The 18,439-nt window shown below is 44.0% G+C and overlaps 1 protein-coding gene across 27 annotated transcripts in view; it reads left to right on the top strand.

Moving 5' to 3' along the window:
• NRXN1 (neurexin 1) overlaps positions 1-18,439 on the top strand; it is a 976,383-nt gene that overhangs the window by 502,525 nt on the left and 455,419 nt on the right. The window lies entirely within an intron of this gene.

Raw genomic sequence — 18,439 nt, 5'->3', positions numbered from 1 at the left:
CAGCCACTCTGGGCGGCTCCCAACAGAATATTAAAAACACAATAAAACATCAAACATTAAAAACTTCCCTAAATAGGGCTGCCTTCAGATGTCTTCTAAAAGTCAGATAGTTGTTTATTTCCTTGACATCTGATGGGAGGCCGTTCCACAGGGCAGGTGCCACTACCGAGAAAGCCCTCTGCCTGGTTCCCAGTAACCTCACTTCTCGCAGTGAGGGAAATGCCAGAAGGCCCTCAGAGCTGGACCTCAGTGTCCGGGCAGAACGATGGGGGTGGAGACATTTCTTCCGGTATACAGGGCCGAGAAAATGCACTGATCTAATGTTCACAAGCAGGTTAAAAGTGTGCCTCAGTCCTCTGTATGGCGTTCCTCCCCCTCCCCCTTTCCCAAGGAAAGGTGGTGACAGTTTGCATCCTTTAGGTCCTGGGAGACCATATTGCTTCCTGCCAGGGATTCTAAACCCAGAATTCCTGGTAGAGAAAAGTTCCTTGGGAAGTTCATGTGGATGGCAAGGAGCAAGCTATTATTCAGAAGTAGTGGTTTGATTGGGAACTGGAGGTGCTGCAGAATCTTATCAAGGGTTCATCAGCGAGAAGATCGATAAAAGGCAACAAGTTTCCCTGAAAGACTGCAATACAAGTGTATTATCTGCCATCAAGCTATATTTCAGATTGCAGTCTTTCTTCCTTTACCAGCATTTGCCGATAGTTAACAAAGATTCTGAGCTCCCCGGGGACATAAGCCATTGCTAGGATATCTCTGCTGATATTTCTCGTAGCCATGTGGGGTGGCAGAAGTTTCTATGGAAATAAAAAGCAGAGTTTTTGCAAACCTCCACTCATACGGTGGGCTTGTGATTCAGTTTGTATCATACCTTGTTAGTGTGTGGTAGATCGGATACAAAGGAAATTAAGCATCCGTTGCCTTATGTTCTAACTTTGTAGATAGAATAGCAGCATACACGCCCCCCCACAAGAGGTACCTGCAGATTTATTTTGGTGGCAAGGAGGATTGTGTGATTTGCTAAAATGGTTTGGCATCCTTTCCATTACCAAAGGAGAGTTCCATCCCAAAAGTTCACTCAGCTTTACCAGTACAGTGGTACCTCGGAAGTCTAATGGAATCCATTCCGGAAGTCCATTCGACTTCCAAAATGTTCAGAAACCAAGGTGCAGCTTCTGATTGGCTGCAGGAGCTTCCTGCAGCCAATCAGAAGCTGCAGAAGCCACATCAGACGTCCGGGTTCCAAAGAACGTTCACAAAACATAACACTCACTTCTGGGTTTGTGGCATTCAGGAGCCAAAACATTTGTCTCACAAGGTGTTCAGGATCTGAGGTCCGACTGTATTAACATTCACCACCATCAGCAAACATCTTTGGCTCTGCTACATTTTTGGAATCAGACTTGAGACGTGGTGCAATCAGTTCCATTTACAAAGTACAAAATGGCCAAGTTGCCTACTTTCAGTCGGATAGTGTGTATAAAAAAATAAATCCTGCCCACATGCCTTATGCCCACTGACTTCTTTCAAAAGTTTCTTTGCACAACCTACTTCCTGCAGTCATCATTTGATCTCAGGAAGTTGTGTGGCTGCATGATCTGTATAGGCAGTGCTGCCATTGGGGATGTGCTTGAATGAAAAGTACATGCACAAACAGTGGCTTTATAATCAGTTAAGATCAGGCACAGGCAAACTCGACCCTCCAGATGTTTTGGGACTACAGTTCCCATCATCCCTGACCACTGGTCCTGTTAGCTGGGGATGATGGGTGTTGTAGTCCCAAAACATCTGGAGGGCCGAGTTTGCCTATGCCTGGTTAAGATCAACAGTAGGCATTGCAAGAAGAGTTTCCAGACTGGAAGCTCAATGCTGTGTGAACTCTGTGCTGCTATGAGGAAGCAATTTGTGATTAAAATAATAAAGAAAATCCGCCACTGTTTTCATATGAATTTTTCCTAATAAACACATTTTTGTTTGCAGATTTGACTAATATACAAATTCTTGTAAGCAGTTTTCCCTAAGTCTTTTGGAATGTTTTATTTTCATTAATATGTGGATTTATAGGAACAATTTACCCCAGTATATGCATCCCCCCCCCATTACTTGGCTGGTATTGCTCTATACACACACACACACACACACACACACACACACACTGGTACCTCGGGTTACATGCACTTCAGATTACATACGCTTCAGGTTACAGACTCCGCTAACCCAGAAATATTACCTCAGGTTAAGAACTTTGCTTCAGGATGAGAACAGAAATCGTGCTCCGGCGGCAGCAGGAGGCCCCATTAGCTAAAGTGGTGCTTCAGGTTGAGAACAGTTTCAGGTTAAGAACAGACCTCCGGAACGAATTAAGTACTTAACCCGAGGTACCACTGTGTGTGTGTGTGTGTATAATTATAAATGGAGAAGTGCTAACATTAAAAGATGGCTGCTTGTTTCACCTATAAATGAAAACTGAATCAAATTTATCCCCCACTGTGGTCTAGCAATACTTTCTTCTTTTGCCAATCCCCTTCTGAGAACTGACCTGGTTTCCAACTGCAGAAAAATCTCTCCGAAGCTTGGAGGTTGTTTGCTCACCTCTACACAATTTGGTTCAGCTGAAAAAGTTATCCCCATGTTTCTTTTTCATTTCCAAACGCTATGCCTGACTTTACAGATACCATGCTTAGTAAAAGCACTAGAGGGCACCATTATGTCACAAAATATCCTTCCTGGTGCAGTCTCAGGGAAGAGAAGGGGGGGGGGGGCGGGAATCTCGCTGCAGATCAACTCCGCTGAAATATCCAGCCTAGTTCTTTTTGTATCCTCCACGTTCCAAATTCTGTAATAATAACCCTTCCGTGCAAAATCTTTCCCACAGGGTTTCTAACCTTGAGGCTTCTAACAAAAGCACTAAAACAAGCATATTGACATTTTAAACTAGGGAGTAGAAGTGTAAACACTTGTAGCAGTCGTCTCCCCTGACTGGCCTCGTTGAGACAGATTTGGGGGACGCGGTGCCTGCTGTTTCAGATGGCATTTGAAGTTATGACCTTTGCAGGGGCAGTATTTCTTTCTTCTGTCTTACTGCGTGCAGAAACCTCTGACATAACCCAAAATGCAGGCAAGGCTCCCCACCCACCTCCCAATTCCTCTTCTATTTTGTAGAGGGTGTTTTGTATTTATTTATTTCCGTTTCCCCTTCAGATTTTTATTCTTATTCTCCTTTCCTTTGTCCGAAAAAGGCCTCTCGTAAAACATAATAATAATAATAATAATAATAATAATAATAATAATAATAATAATAATAATTTATTTGTACCCCACCCATCTGGCTGGGTTTCCCCAGCCACTCTGGGCAGCTTCCAACAAAGATTAAAAATACAGTGGTACCTCGGGTTACATTCGCTTCAGGTTACAGACTCTGCTAACCCAGAAATAGTACCTAGGGTCAAGAACTTTGCTTCAGGGTGAGAACAGAAATCACACGGCAGCGGCACGGCAGCAGCGGGAGGCCCATTAGCTAAAGTAGTGCCTCAGGTTAAGAACAGTTTCAGGTTAAGAACGGACCTCTGGAATGAATTAAGTACTTAACCAGAGGTACCACTGTACATTAAAATGTCACACATTAAAAACTTCCCTGAACAGGGCTGCCTTCAGATGTCTTCTGAACGTCAGGTAGTTGTTTATCTCTTTGACATCTGATGGGAGGGCGTTCCACAGGGCGGGGCCACTGCCAAGAAGGCCCTCTGCCTGGTTCCCTGTCACTTTGCTTCTCTCAGTGAGGGAACCGCCAGAAGGCCGTCAGCGCTGGACCTCAGTGTCTGGGCAGAATGATTGGGGTGGAGATGTTTTATGTGTGCATGTGGATGCATACATACTCTTCGAGTGTCCCAATTTTCCGTGAACAGTCCCGGAATTCCGAAAGCCACCCCACCTTCTGATTTGATCCCAGAATATCCCGACTTTCACCAGTGCTGCCACCACCGAGCTCAGGGAGGAGGATGTGGCAGTGGCGGTTGTGAGAGAGCATCCTGTTGCCTCTCTGTGGCCACCACTTCTGGCCTGCTTCCATGGGCAGCTCATGGCGGCTGCTTGAAGAAGAGTTTGGATTTGATATCCTGCTTTATCACTACCCGAAGGAGTCTCAAAGTGGCTAACATTCTCCTTTCCCTTCCTCCCCCACAACAAACACTCTGTGAGGTGAGTGAGGCTGAGAGACTTCAAAGAAGTTTGACTAGCCCAAGGTCACCCAGCAGCTTCATGTGGAGAAGCGGAGACGCGAACCCGGTTCACCAGATTACGAGTCTACCGCTCTTAACGACTACACCACACTGGCGCTCACTGCTGGAGAGCAGGTGAAGAGGAGGAGGAGAGGTTTTGGCCACCAACGCCCCAGCCAGCCACCTCCGAGGAGTCTGCCTGCCTCCTCCCACTCAGCCGCCCTACAGCTGTGGAGGAGGCGGTGGGCGGACTGTTTGGGGCAGCGCAGAGCCTGCGGGCACCCAAGCCACTGCGTCACTCCCGGGAGAGACACGTGGCTCGGGTGCGCTTCAGGCCCCACCAGCACTTTGCCACCCCCCTCAGTGGTGACACCAGGGGTGGCGCGCCCCCACCGCACCCCCCTTCCTCCGCTCCTGGCCACAGCCCCACATGATGCATCAGCTCCCTGAGTGGGAAGTAAAGGGAAGCAGAGTGGAGCACAAGGAGTCTTGATTTTGTTTATATATTTTTTTAAAAAAAATGCTTTGTGTGTCTATGTCCAGTATTGGCCCTTTCTAAAAAATTATTTATTTATTGGTGTGTGCTTTTCCTTTTATAAATTTTCAAATTTGGTTCCCTCAGTTTCTCATTTTTCCCATCTTAAATTCAGCTATTCACATTTCTGCAGCAATTTGCGGTTTACTTGTTTATTTTAATTAAGGGGGCGTTGCTCGGTCCCAGCTCCTGCCAACCTAGCAGTTCAAAAGCACATCAAAGTGCAAGTAGATAAATAGGTATCCTTCCAGAGGGAAGGTAAACGGCGTTTCCGTGCGCTGCTCTGGTTCGCCAGAAGCGGCTTAGCCATGCTGGCCACATGACCCAGAAGCTGTACGCCGGCTCCCTTGGCCAATAAAGTGAGATGAGCGCCGCAACCCCAGAGTCGGCCACGACTGGACATAATGGTCAGGGGTCCCTTTACCTTTACCTTACCTGAAAACCCGCCACCATTTCAGTGTGAATTTCTCCCGATGAAACACATTTTTGTTTGCAAATTTGTGACCAAGGTGCACAAATCTGCAAGCCGTTCCCCCTAATATATAACGCGTTTTTTGGGTATGCCATTTTCACTAAATACATTCATTTTTATGCACACTTTCCTCTAATTATATATGCTTTTCGGTACACATTCTTTTTTTGGGGGGGGGGGGACTTCATCACAAAATAGGAACAGTGTGAATTTTGAAGGATAATTTTGTTCCACTTTGCGTATTGTTCTGAAAAGTGTGACGTAGGTAGATTTTCCTTTAAATGTGCACCCAAATTAATCCCCACCCCCATCCCTACATTTCTGGGATTCTGTAGTTCCATTTAGGTAATAAAAGGGCCCTCCCTGATCCTACCAACTTCCATACATTGTGGGGAGGAGGGGGGGTAAGTCAGTGGGGAACATAATGTATTTCTTTAGGTTTTTCTCCATTATTTGGAAATCTGTATGGTTTGATATTGTGCAGGAAGTTTAGAGCGGGCTCCCTGGTGCGAGCCTTCTCCAATACAGGCACGCGATGACATGAACTACAATGCAGAAATTCGCCTCTCGCATGATTCGAAGCACACGGGGTCTTTAACACCTGATCAAGGCTTGCCTGTGCTCTTTCTGGTCTCATATTGTTTCGCCAGGGCAAAGCAAGACATTTGCTGCCTGAAAGCTAAGAGGGAAGTGAAATAACCAACTGTGTTTGGATAACCTCCTTCTCTCACTTGGGATATAGTAGTCTAAGCCTGCCTACACAGTGTACATTTAAAGAAGATTTAAAATACATGACTTCTCCCAAAGTTCCTTTCTGTGCAGCTGTGCAACAAAGCAACTGTGCTTTGTTAAGGGTGCTGGAAATTATAGCTGTGTAAGGGATAAACTACAGTTCCCAGGATTCTTTGGGGGAAGACTTGTGCTTTGAATGTATGGTGTGTATGCAGCCTAAATGCCCTACAAGCTCTGCATGGAAGTTTTTTCTGCTTCCCCCTGCTTTAGATCTCCATCAATTGCCTTTCTGGCATCAGCAGCCGCTACACCAATCCCGACTCTCCTCTCAAAACTATTTGCATACCTAGAGACCAACACAACTGACACTAATAAGGTGGCAAAGATTAGCAGTTTTTGAAGCAAAGGGTCAAAAGTGACTATGGTCATAGTAAAAAGGTAAAGGGACCCCTGACCATTAGGTCCAGTTGTGACTGACTCTGGGGTTGCGGCGCTCATCTCGCTTTATTGGCTGAGGGAGCTGGCGTACAGCTTCCGGGTCATGTGGCCAGCATGACTAAGCCGTGTCTGGCAAAGCAGAGCAGCGCACGGAAATGCCATTTACCTTCCCACCGGAGCGGTACCTATTTATCTACTTGCACTTTGATGTGCTTTCGAACTGCTAGGTTGGCAGGAGCAGGGACCGAGCAACGGGAGCTCACCCCATTGCAGGGATTCGAACCGCCAACCTTCTGATCGAGAAGTCTTAGGCTCTGTGGTTTAACCCACAGTGCCACCCGCATCCCTATGGCCATAGTAGTTAGGAGCAAAATAAACGAGTAAGGGGCCCTTTAAATGCTCCCCTGGATATGTGAGAAATGAAGGGATGTCTGGTTCCGAGAGCAATGAACAGGAAAACTTACAGAGCAGGCCTTAACTCAGTGGCAGAAGATCTGCTTAGTATTCAAAAGGTCCTGAATTTAATCCCTGGCATCTCCAGGTAGGACTTGGAGAATTTGCCACCTGAAACCCTGGAGAACCTCTGCCAATCTTTGTAGACAATACCAAGCTAACTGGGTCAATGGGCTGATTCAATATGAGACTGCTTCTTATGTTCCTATGCTTTACCCCAGACTTCCAGTGCTCCCTGGTGCAATGCCTTCTTCCTGTTTCATATTTCCAAGCACCTTAAAGACTGAGAGACTGAAGAAACGTGATAAAAGGAAGAAGGGGCCATGGGTTGTCTTAGAGCTATAATGGGATTGCGTTGGGGAAGATGATGAGAAGGAGCAGCTGGAGTATCTGAAAGGGAAAATGGCCTGGAGGACTGGTTGGGTGGGGGTGGAGAGGGAAGATAGAGTTAAGCATGGGAGGCTAGAGAAAGGAAGAAAAAGCCATAAGAAAGTGTGATTCAAATGGAGAGAAAGTATGGATGGTAGTGCAGAAGAGTGGGGACATGTGGATGCTGTCGTTGCCCCCCCCCATACCACAAATGTGTGAGATCACTTTTCAATAACCGTGAAGATAACAGGAAAGGCTTTCCGCTTACGGCATCCATTTCTTGCACTGTTATCTTGGTTGAAAATGGCCTCTTTCTATTCTGTAGCTTAGCATTATCTTCACAAGCATCCCCTCCTCTGAAAAAGACTGGAAGTTCTTGTTTTCAGTTAGTTGTGTTTTAGCATTTCACATAACTCTTAAATGGCAATTATTCTTGTTGTTTAGTCGTTTAGTCGTGTCCGACTCTTCATGACCCCATGGACCAAAGCATGCCAGGCACTCCTGATTTCCACTGCCTCCCACAGTTTGGTCAGACTCATGCTGGTAGCTTCAAGAACGCTGTCCAACCATCTTGCCCTCTGTCGTCCCCTTCTCCTTGTGCCCTATGTTTTATTGAACCAAACCGGTTTCATGAACCATACTTGGGTTGACTTCTTTCCAGTGCACCATGGTTAAGTCCAACCACAGTTTGTCCAGTTTTCAGACATAACGGCAAACTGTGGTTCATCAAATATAAAAGCGAAGGCTTCTATTTTCCTCCACACTGCTCCACTGGAGGAGGAAAGGGAACAGAGAGTGCATAAGGCTTTTTTAGGCTAAACCATAGTTTAGAATTTCATCTGAAAGCAATCGTTTTTTATTTTTCTGCGTTATTTTAAGCTCTCTGGTGGTGCAAATTCATGAATACCAAACATAGATACATATGCATACTAGATATTTTAAAAAAACCCTCTCACTTTTGAGTGTTTTCAACCATTATCATTTTTAAAAAAATCATTTTTATTAAAAACAATTGTGTTACAAAACAAACAGACAAGAAGTACATATAGTGTCTCCACTTTCAATTCATAGAGTCTTTTTCACATTTCATATACATTCGGTTTGAGACACTATTGTCATAGACTTGGGGGGGGCGTAAAGAGAAGGGGAGAGATTTGATTTGAAATGTGTTGTACACAGGTGAGAGTGGCTGAATGTTTGTAGGCATTCTTCTGGCAACAGATCCTTGCAAGCTTATTCTGCTTTGCTCAGCTGTCCCTTACTATGTTAGCCATTGATAATGAAAGAACGGATAGCATTTGGCTTCCCTCTTGTGTCACTTAAGAGGGTTTTCTCGGAAGCCCAAATGATTTACCAGTGGAGCCTCCCTCCTCCTTCCATGGGGCAAAGCTGAATGATTTCAATTTTCCATTAGATTAGTTCCTATTGTTTTATATAAGTCACTCCATATTATTTTTTACCGCGGTCTATGTGCCTTCATTTCCCTCTTTCAAGGTCAATAGAGAAGGCTTTTCCAGGTTACTAGGACTCAAAACTTCCCTGCCAAAAGAGAGAGCAAACTTGTTAAGTGTCAGCAAATGCACACTGGGTTAGATAAACAAGCAGCCATTATGCCTGTTGTCCATATCAACATGCACACAAGTTAATTCCAGCAACCTTGCCATAGGCTGATGAACTCACCATGTAGCAATAGCAATCTCTTGCAGAGGCAGAATTCCAATTACTGCTGTATCTCCTTTGCTAGTGAGATGTCAACCTCTATATGTCTTACCCGTGTCATCTTACTTCTTCTGTGTAAGAACAGAGGAGGTCAATGGCAGTGCCTCCCATTCCATTCATAGCCACAAGCCCTATGCAATTGTTCAGTGAATAAATGTGTGGAGGGGGCAAGTTGAGCCAGCTGACCCAGCTCCTGGTTATCATATGCACATCTGAAGCTCTGCCCCTTCCTGGATGGTGGAGAGTCTTAAAGGGGTAGTCTTCTTTGTCCCGAAGCCTAGCTTGCTAATGCCTTTCAATCACTTCCTATCAAAATGAATAGGCTCTGGGAAGTGTGAAGTCCTTGCTTTTATAGGCATCCAATTCCTTAGGGGTCTTGAAATGGATGCTGTCCTGGTTGCAGACTTCCCATAGGCATTTGGTTGGCCGCTGCAAGAATACAGTAGAAGGTCCTCCATTCTAGTGCATGGAACTCTTGACTCAGTTGGCTTCTGGGCAATAGTCTCAGGCTTGATGTAGTGATTTGGGTTCAGCACCTCTGTGCCCTTCCTCTCCCAGCTGGTTCTTCCTCCTCCTTCTCTGTGTCAGAATTTTGTCCACTGCCCATGGTCAGGGTCATGACATACGTGCTCACTCTGACAGCTCCTCCCAGCCCGGCATATTCATATAAAACACAGCCAAATGACACAGAGCACTTAAGCAATTATAGATGTTTGGTGTGTTCATGACTCCCTCAAACCCTTCTGCTTTAGCAGAATTCATAGGGAAGAATTCAACGTGGTGCTAGGGCAATCATTCCATCAGCACAAGTCAAATCATTCCCCTCCCCTCACCCATGGACAGTTTTGGGGGTTCTCCCAAACCCCCAAACCAGTTCCAGGGGGAGGGGGGTAAGCACTGTTCCGCTAGTGGAAGTGCTTGCCCAGGTTTCTGCTACTAGACTAGTTAGCTGAATCCTGCCCAGGCTGCTATTGCCTTTTCATCAAATACAGCTGATGTTTGCAGCATCTAACTACTAAAATCATGCAACAATGGCCGGGGGGGAGGGAATATACAAACAACAGAATCAATTTTTTTGCTGTGTTTTCTTTGCCCTCAGAGATATTGATGGGCTGCCCCCCTGATCATTTATGTTCATAATTAACTGGTTTGGAAGGTGAATTTGTTTAGCTTCTAAAGTTTGAATGTGTCATGAACTGAGTGCTGTTTCCCAAAACTGGGAGGCAACTATCTTCAAAGACATGTCCCCCCCCCCGAGTGCTCACACAGAATGCTTCTAAATATTAAGTCTTCTCTGAGTAACAACTTGGGGAGTTCACAAGGACCAGTTTTTAGCATGTGGCAGGGGCTGTAAAGCCTATAGAGCTTATGAACCTAGCCTGAAAGAATGTTTTAGGAACAGATACTTGGAGTCCATGTCGTAAAGTGAGCCTTCACAGGCTGAGATATTTGTAAAATGGAAGCTTTGTAGGTTTGATTTTTGTTAAGTGTCATCATTTCTTTATTCCCTCAATCAGTGGGATAAACAAGACAACATATTTTTGTAGAGCATTATCCACTGAATTTATTTCAGCAGGACTCAATCATAGCCATGCTAGCTGAAGTTAAAAAGAAGGGAGAGGCTCGTGTGGCAATTATTGGTTTCCCAGACTTTCTTCTTCCTGCATTGATCAGAGAAGATTCACGTACAAAAGGATATGAAAATTTGGAATTTAAACTGCCCAGTAAGTGGCAGAATAGAACTGGAGAAAACAGTGCAGCAGGGCTCAACAGATGCTGAGGGACTGGTGAAACATCTTTCACCATGAAGCAAAAGCAGGTCTTTACATCTCTTTGCAATAAATAAGAATTCTGGTTGTGTATTTTATGGAGGTTCAGCAATTGGCGTCAATTAAAAATGCACAGTATGAGTAAACTAGATAGGTAGGCAACACCAAGAACAATGCAAAACGCAAGAAACCAAAATGCCTGAAATTACTGTTTTTGACAGAATGCCCCTCCTGGTTGGTGCGAGCCCAGCCATTAAAATCTGTGGTGTTTTAAAGCCTTGCTGGTGTTCCCACTGCTGGGCAAAGCCAGATGGGCAGTGACCCAGGTTAGGGCCTCCTTGGTGGGGACACCCTCCTTGTGCTTCCACAAGGTTCTCCTTGCCTTGAGAGGAGCAGCATGCACAATCATCTATTTAATTTTGTCAACTGGTCAAGGTGCATCTCTTTACCCAGGAGTTCTGTGTTTGTTTTTTTGGACCTTTGTTGTGCAGACTAGAGGATTTTAGCCCATTGCTGCTTTGAATTATGTAATGGGTTTGGGGGTTTGAAGCATGTTACAGGAACATGAAAGGTGCCCTAATGGATCGGGCCTCTCTAGTCCAACATCCTGTTCTCACAGTGGCCAACCAGATATAATATATATAATAATAATAATTTATTATTTATACCCCACCCATCTGGCTGAGTTTCCCCAGCCACTCTGGGCGGCTCCCAAGCAAATGTTAAAAACGGTACAGCATTAAATATTAAAAACTTCCCTAAACAGGGCTGCCTTCAGATGTCTTTTAAAGATAGGATAGCTGCTTATTTCCTTCACATCTGAAGGGAGGGCATTCCACAGGGCGGGCACCACTACCGGGAAGGCCCTCTGCCTGGTTCCCTGTAACCTCACTTCTCGCAATGAGGGAACCGCCAGAAGGCCCTCGACGCTGGATCTCAGTGTCCGGGCTGAACGATGGGGGTGGAGACTTATAGGATGCTTATGGGAACCCTACAGGTAGGACCTGAGTGCCGCAGCAGTGTGCCCTCCTGAAGTTTCCATAAACTGTTATTCTGAAACATACTGTGGAAGGAGTGCGTTGCCATTGTGGCTAGTGGCCACTGGTATCCTTCTCCACTATGAATGTGTCTAATCCTCTTTTAGATTTGCAATATTTGCTTTGTGTTGTTTTGTATTTATATCTTTGCTATTTTCTAATTGAGAGCGATATGTCAGTAGGAATAATGCATAAATATTAATAGAACTGTGAGCTGCAAATATTTTCCCTCCCATCGTGTATCCAGAACAGCTTATATTGTATCTTTGTGATGGATTCTAATTGCTTGAAGTTACTTTGGGTTACTATAAATATCCTAGGCATTTTTTTTGGACAGAGTCTCCAAAAATTTAAATGAGAGCAGAGAGAAAATAAGGTTTCCCACTGACAAGAGATGCCTGAAATCTTCAGCCACCGGGGCTAGTTTGTCATTCTGCATCTTTCCTGTTCCTCCCATGTACAGTGGCTGGCATTCCATTTCTTCCATGGCAGATGGATTACCATCTTACATGGCAATCACATTATCTTTCCCCCCATTTAGCATGCACCACCAACTTCCACTCACAGTCTGTTGGACAAACAGAGTGCTCTAGTTTTAAATCTGCTTAATCTCTGTCAATACACATGCCTTCCACTTCAACTTGCTAACAAAATGTTAGAGTCAGGAAGTCATTGAGATTCCAGAGTCTCATTTCACGAGGAAATAAATCTGTTTCTCTGGTTGTCTTCTATTTTTATACATTTTCTTGTGCCTTGGAGTCCAAGCCATTTAAGTGACAGAACATGATATGACACACAGCCAGGAGCATGGTTCAGAAGACAAATACCTCTGGGAGAAACTGCAAACCAAAGGCAATCTAGTGGGATAGAAGCACACTTCATCAGAGACCCATCCTAAGCTCATTTACCACTTAGACCTCCTCCTCTCTTCCCCTATCAGCACCATTGCCCTTTCTGATGGGTGTCGAGGACCTTCTGAATATGGCAGCATATCTCTAGATGGTGTAACTTAATCCACATATGGAAGGTCTTCCAGAAGGTGGTGACTCACAGTGTACACAACTGTTGGAGAATTTGCAGGGCCACTTCAGAACACCAGTACAACTCACGAAGTACAGTCTTTAAAATATAGCATTCTGGAATCTGGGCTCTCATATCGTATACACCTGCCAAATCTATGATTCTTTTATTCATTCCACTTTCAAAAGCAGTTGTAGTTGGTGCCCATTGGAATCAGTGGGGTGGAAGGCGGGTAGACTAATAGTAGGTAGAGGCAGAGCCAATGACAGATAAAACCAAAGAATTATAGCTGTGCCCTAATCCTTCTACCTGCTGAGTTCCACAACCGCAACAGAAACTAAAGAGGAAGAGGTTGATAGCCAATTACACTTGCTTGATATAAATAAAAGTACGCAGGTATTTTGGTCTACACCTCTCATCAGTGCCAGCAAACATGGCTAATGGTCAGAGATAATGGGAGATGTAGTCTAATAACATCTGAAGAATATTCAGGTTGGGATAGGCTGGAGCAGACAGTATGCCCAGGGAATGGGAAATTTAAACCTAGGGTTTGATACTAACAATAAACATGATTTCTAGTTGAGCTTATGGTTGTCTGGATCAAGGAGTGTTGGGGGGGATTGTGCCAGCATGACATTATATTTTTGTTATTAATTTGGCTTGCATCCCACTCTTCCGCCAAAGAACACACGAAAAAGGCTAAGAGACAGTGGCTTGCCCAATGTCACTTCTGAGCTTGCTAACTGATCTTTGTGCCAACTGATTTTGCAACTAGGCATGGGGAGAAATTCAATTTTGTTTGCATTTTCATGAGAAACTACATAACTCACACTTCTCTGACCCATGTGTGAACTGAAACACATTTATTTTGCGATACTGTTCTCCAACCAAATAGTGTGTACAAAATGCGTATATTTGTGAAAATAGCATACAAAAAATGCATATTGCAGGGGAAATGTGTGCATTGGTGTATACACAAAAATGCATGTATTGGTTGAAACTGCATACAAACCAAACATCAGACCTAAATGCTGATGAATTTTCATCAGGATATTTGGGGGGGGGTTAATATAAAAAAGTTCTCTGCAGAAATGTAGGAAACGGAATTTAAAATTGACAAGAATTAGAAACTGGAATTCCCTTGAGATTTGTCCATTCCTACTTGCAAGACCATGCTATTTCTGCTTCCAGAGCTCAGGGTTGGAGCCATTTGTGCTCAATGTCCCCGGAAGGGTTTCACAATGTTCCCAGACAGAGGAGGAAAGAATAGCTGCAAGAGCAGAGTTGAAGGCAGGCTCATCGTTGGCAGGTGAGGGATCGCTAAAAGACTGTGGGATGACATTAATCCATCAGGGGAGCAGGAGCCAAGTGCAGCACTGGGACTAAAAAGTAGTTTAACCTTCAGTCTGAATTCTGACAGACTGTCAAATTAGTAGCAGAAGATCCTGCTGCAACCTTCCTCCTCCTCATTGTGTCTATCAGGGAAATGAACCATTGCAGGCACTCGCTTCGTCTTGATCACTTCTTTTGTACATGTCAGTGTGGTGGACTGGTGGACGAGGCTCCCTTGTAACATTAAAGAGTAGTGTCAGTCAAGGGGAGGGGGAGGGAAGAATCGTGCTGATGTTGATGATAAGCAGAAAGGCGCTGCTAAATATATATTTGACGTTATGTGTAGAACGAAGCGTAGCGCAGAGGAGACAGAGTACTTTTGTCTGAAACTTTGGACTTCTCTTACATAAATGTGTCTTCCAAACCACTTTGAGTTTCTTTTCTACAATCAAGCAATATATAAAATTTATGACATAAACACCCTGTAGCATAACCAAGATGCATGACCTCTTATGCAGATGCAGAGGTGAGTCCTGTGCCAAAACTGGTCCTCTCATCATCTGGTTGCCATGGTGCCAGATAACTCCTCCTTCTCACCTTCCTTTATTGCATATTGGTCACAGTTACAGTAGGAACCCAGATAGTCCGTGAAATGTAATTTCCCCCAGACAGCTTTGGCAAACCACATTTCCCATGGTGTTTGCTATGTGGGTTTCTACTGTTCTAAAGGTAAAGGTAAAGGGACCCCTGACCATTAGGTCCAGTCATGACCGACTCTGGGGTTGTGGCGCTCATCTCGCTTTATTGGCCGAGGGAGCCGGCGTACAGCTTCTGGGTCATGTGGCCAGCATGACTACGCCGCTTCTGGTGAACCAGAGCAGTGCACGGAAATACTGTTTACCTTCCCGTCGGAGTGGTACCTATTTATCTATTTGCACTTTGACATGTTTTCAAACTGCTAGGTTGGCAGGAGCTGGGACCGAGCAATAGGAGCTTACCCCGTCCTGGGGATTCGAACCACCGACCTTCTGATCGGCAAGTTCTAGGCTCTGTGGTTTAACCCACAGCGCCACCCGTGTCCCTTTCTACTGTTCTAGGGACTCATAAATACAAAAAGAAGGAAGCAGAGAGTTGTTGACCAACTGGCACTTCAGCAGTCAGATATGAATTGGGAGAAGTGGAGAAGGGCTGGAGTGGAAGGAAGTTAGGGGTCCTTCACTGGCTTGGATTGCAATCCAAGCCAGAGAAGAATGATGGGAGTTGGCATTAAACTGGAAGCAATCACCATAAGTTGATAGAGTTTGTGTTCCCTGCAAAGAAAGTATGACCTTGGCCAAGTCACTGTCTCTTAGCCTAACCTCATTGCTTGTGAGTTCTTTGGAGGAAGAGTAGGATCGCTTCTGAGGGTAGGACAAGAACAAATGGATTCAAATTACAAGAAAGGAGATTCCAAATAAACATTAGGAAGAGCTTTCTGACAGAAAGAGCTGTTGGACACTGGAATGAACTGCCTCGGAAGCTAGTGGACTCTCCTTCAGTTACCATACATCTCTAAGCAAGATTATTCACATCATCTCAAAATGAGAATTCTAGATGTTCTTTGAGGGAATCATTTGCATGGGAGTCTTGTTTAACTGAAATTTATGGCCACCTTCCAAATTATTAACGTCATTGGAACTTTGGACAGGCAATTTCATGATGTTAACTCAGGGAAAGTAGACATGGTACAAACGTAGTTCACTGGGAACATTGCATGATTGAAATTTGAGTAATGGGGCATACAGTGGCTTGTGAATATGGTTAGAGTGCTTCTAAGCCAGTTTAGTCTTAATGCCCCCCTCCTAGTTAAAAAGGGGCTTTCTGGGGGTGACATCCTTATTTTACAATAATGAAGACACAGGCACATTGCTTCCCTCCGCCCTTGCATTTCTCACAGCTGGCACCATATCTGAATGAACAGTGTTATTTCACCCTGAATAATGAGGTTTGCCTGGTGTGACATCGTGAAGGTTGTAGCCAGCAAGGCAATGAGTAAAGTTATTATGATAAAGCAATCTTCGTAACCATCCACCCTCAAATATCTGCTTTATCTCGTTGGAGCACATTTGGTGCGCTGCTGGCACCAATGGAAGACAGTGACTAACTGCAGCACTTTCTTTATCAGCAATCTGAAGACCCCAGTGTTCATTTATATATATATTTTTAAAAAACCTCTAAGTATTGCTTGACCCTTGAGTCTAAGCCATACACAATGCTGTGGCCAGTGATTCAGAACAGAAGAATAAATGTGTCATTGACAGGATGCTAACATTGAACTTTGTTCCAGTATTGTTTTCATTCTTCATCTGATGGAAGGAACAATGTGTAGTGAATCTTGTATGTCAATCTGCTCCCATTTTAAACATGTTTGGCTTAACTCAGGGATGCAGAAATCCAGCCAGTACTAAAAGACATAAAAGCTCAGTCTGTTGACCAGCTCTTGGGTTGCTTAAGAAGGCAGAAAGAAAGCCTACCATCTCTACTGCTTTGTCAAAGGTCTGGCCACTCCGTCATTCCTTCCTTATGAAGCCTAAACTGTAACAACATAGTAAAACATTCCTACTGAATAGCTGTTTTCAAGTTCCATCGTTCTACAGGTTTTGATATAGACACAGGGCTGAACTCAGGAGGTGCAAAAGGTGCAAATGAAGAGCCCAAAGACCAGAAATGTGTCTGCTTCAAATGGTGTCATTGTAAGGACTCTCTACCTTCCCATTCCTATGCAGTTTTTTTTTAAAAGTTGATGGTCTACAAAGATTGGCTGAAGCAAGCCAAAAGAAATCTAAAAAATAAAATAAAAATCATTATTAAACTTGAAGTCTTATTCAAGTTGTTATTATTATTGAACTCTTACGTGAATTCTTGAACTCTTAATCACATAAATATTTGCCAAAAACTCATATGTCTGGGATTTCACCATTTCCAACTTTGAATATGAGATTTTTATTCTGTTTTTCAATTAGATAGCCAAAAAATGTGTGCAAGTTTTAAAAAATCCCTCCATATCAGATTCTGCATTTGAAAAGGGGGAAGGTTATATAATTAAATCCTGGGTGGGTTTTTTGTGTGTGTTTTTGCCAAACTTTGCCTTTTTGCAACAACAGCAACAGCTGTTGATAGAGTTTTGCTGGACCTGGTGTTTCCAGGAGAACTGGAATGGGTTCTCATGTGCACTCAGTGCTCTGTGCTAAAAAAGGGCTTCCCAATTCTGCCTTTTCTCTTCCAACTTCAGAGAAGAATTCACCTGTACCATATCAATGAGTGGCCAAAGCATTCTCCACCTTTGGAGAGTGTGAGCAGCCTCTGCTTGGATGCAGTGCTGTCTATGTGCTGGCGCTTTGAGAAATATTAGGGGTTTGTCTTTTGTGTGGTTTTGTACATGTGAGTCTGTGTATTGATCCCATTACAAGCATTTTGCTGTAAACGCAGGAAGCCGCCAATGAGCAAATGTAAGCAGTTTGCAAATTATCATTCCTGCATAAAGCATCTTTTATAGAACATGCTGAATGGGACAACAGTGGCACTAATTCTTTAAAAATGAAGAATAAAAAGGACAGCAAAGCAGCCGTTAAACCCATCCACCAAAATATTATGAGCCATTTGTGTATTGCTTTTTATAATGTGCCTTACAATGGCATGTCTCTGCGGGAGCGAATTATGAACATGGGGGGGGGTGCGTTTAGAAGCGACAATTCTACCCCAACGCCATATTTGTTTGTGGAAAGAAAACCAACATCAGCACCTCTAATACAGACTTTGACTTTTTCTTTCTATTTGACATAGGACTTGGGACACATTCCCTTGTATTGATGTAAATATATACACAGCATATGTGTGTTCATGCCCTGGCTGTGTGATTTCCCACAGTGTATTTTGTTGTCTGAATTGGGCTAATGATAATAACCACATAAACGGTTATCCTAAATCGAGAAAGCAGACTTCATGTGTATAGGCTAAAATGGTGCAAGTGACCACGTAGCAAGACATGATGTATTCCTTCCTGGAAACCAACAGGCTGCATGATTCAGTCTTTCTCTCCTTGCCCAAACTGTTAGTATTGTGTGCTTGGCTTGATAATTCAAGCCATGATGTAATGGGACTCAAACAGAGTTTGGATCTGAATCAGATTGTGACATTGTTCTCTAGTGACTAAATACAAGGAGGAGGGCGAACCAATTCATGTATATACGTTAGCACTGGAAAATAATTTAGAATTATTCATGTTGACCTTGGACTTAAGGATCAAAAGTGACCAGGAACTGAAGGCTGATGTTTTACAGTTTGGGGGAGGAAGGGTGGAATTC

Source organism: Podarcis raffonei, chromosome 3 (assembly GCF_027172205.1).
Source record: "Podarcis raffonei isolate rPodRaf1 chromosome 3, rPodRaf1.pri, whole genome shotgun sequence".
NCBI lineage: Eukaryota > Metazoa > Chordata > Lepidosauria > Squamata > Lacertidae > Podarcis > Podarcis raffonei.
This window is presented reverse-complemented; position numbering and strand designations above follow the sequence as displayed.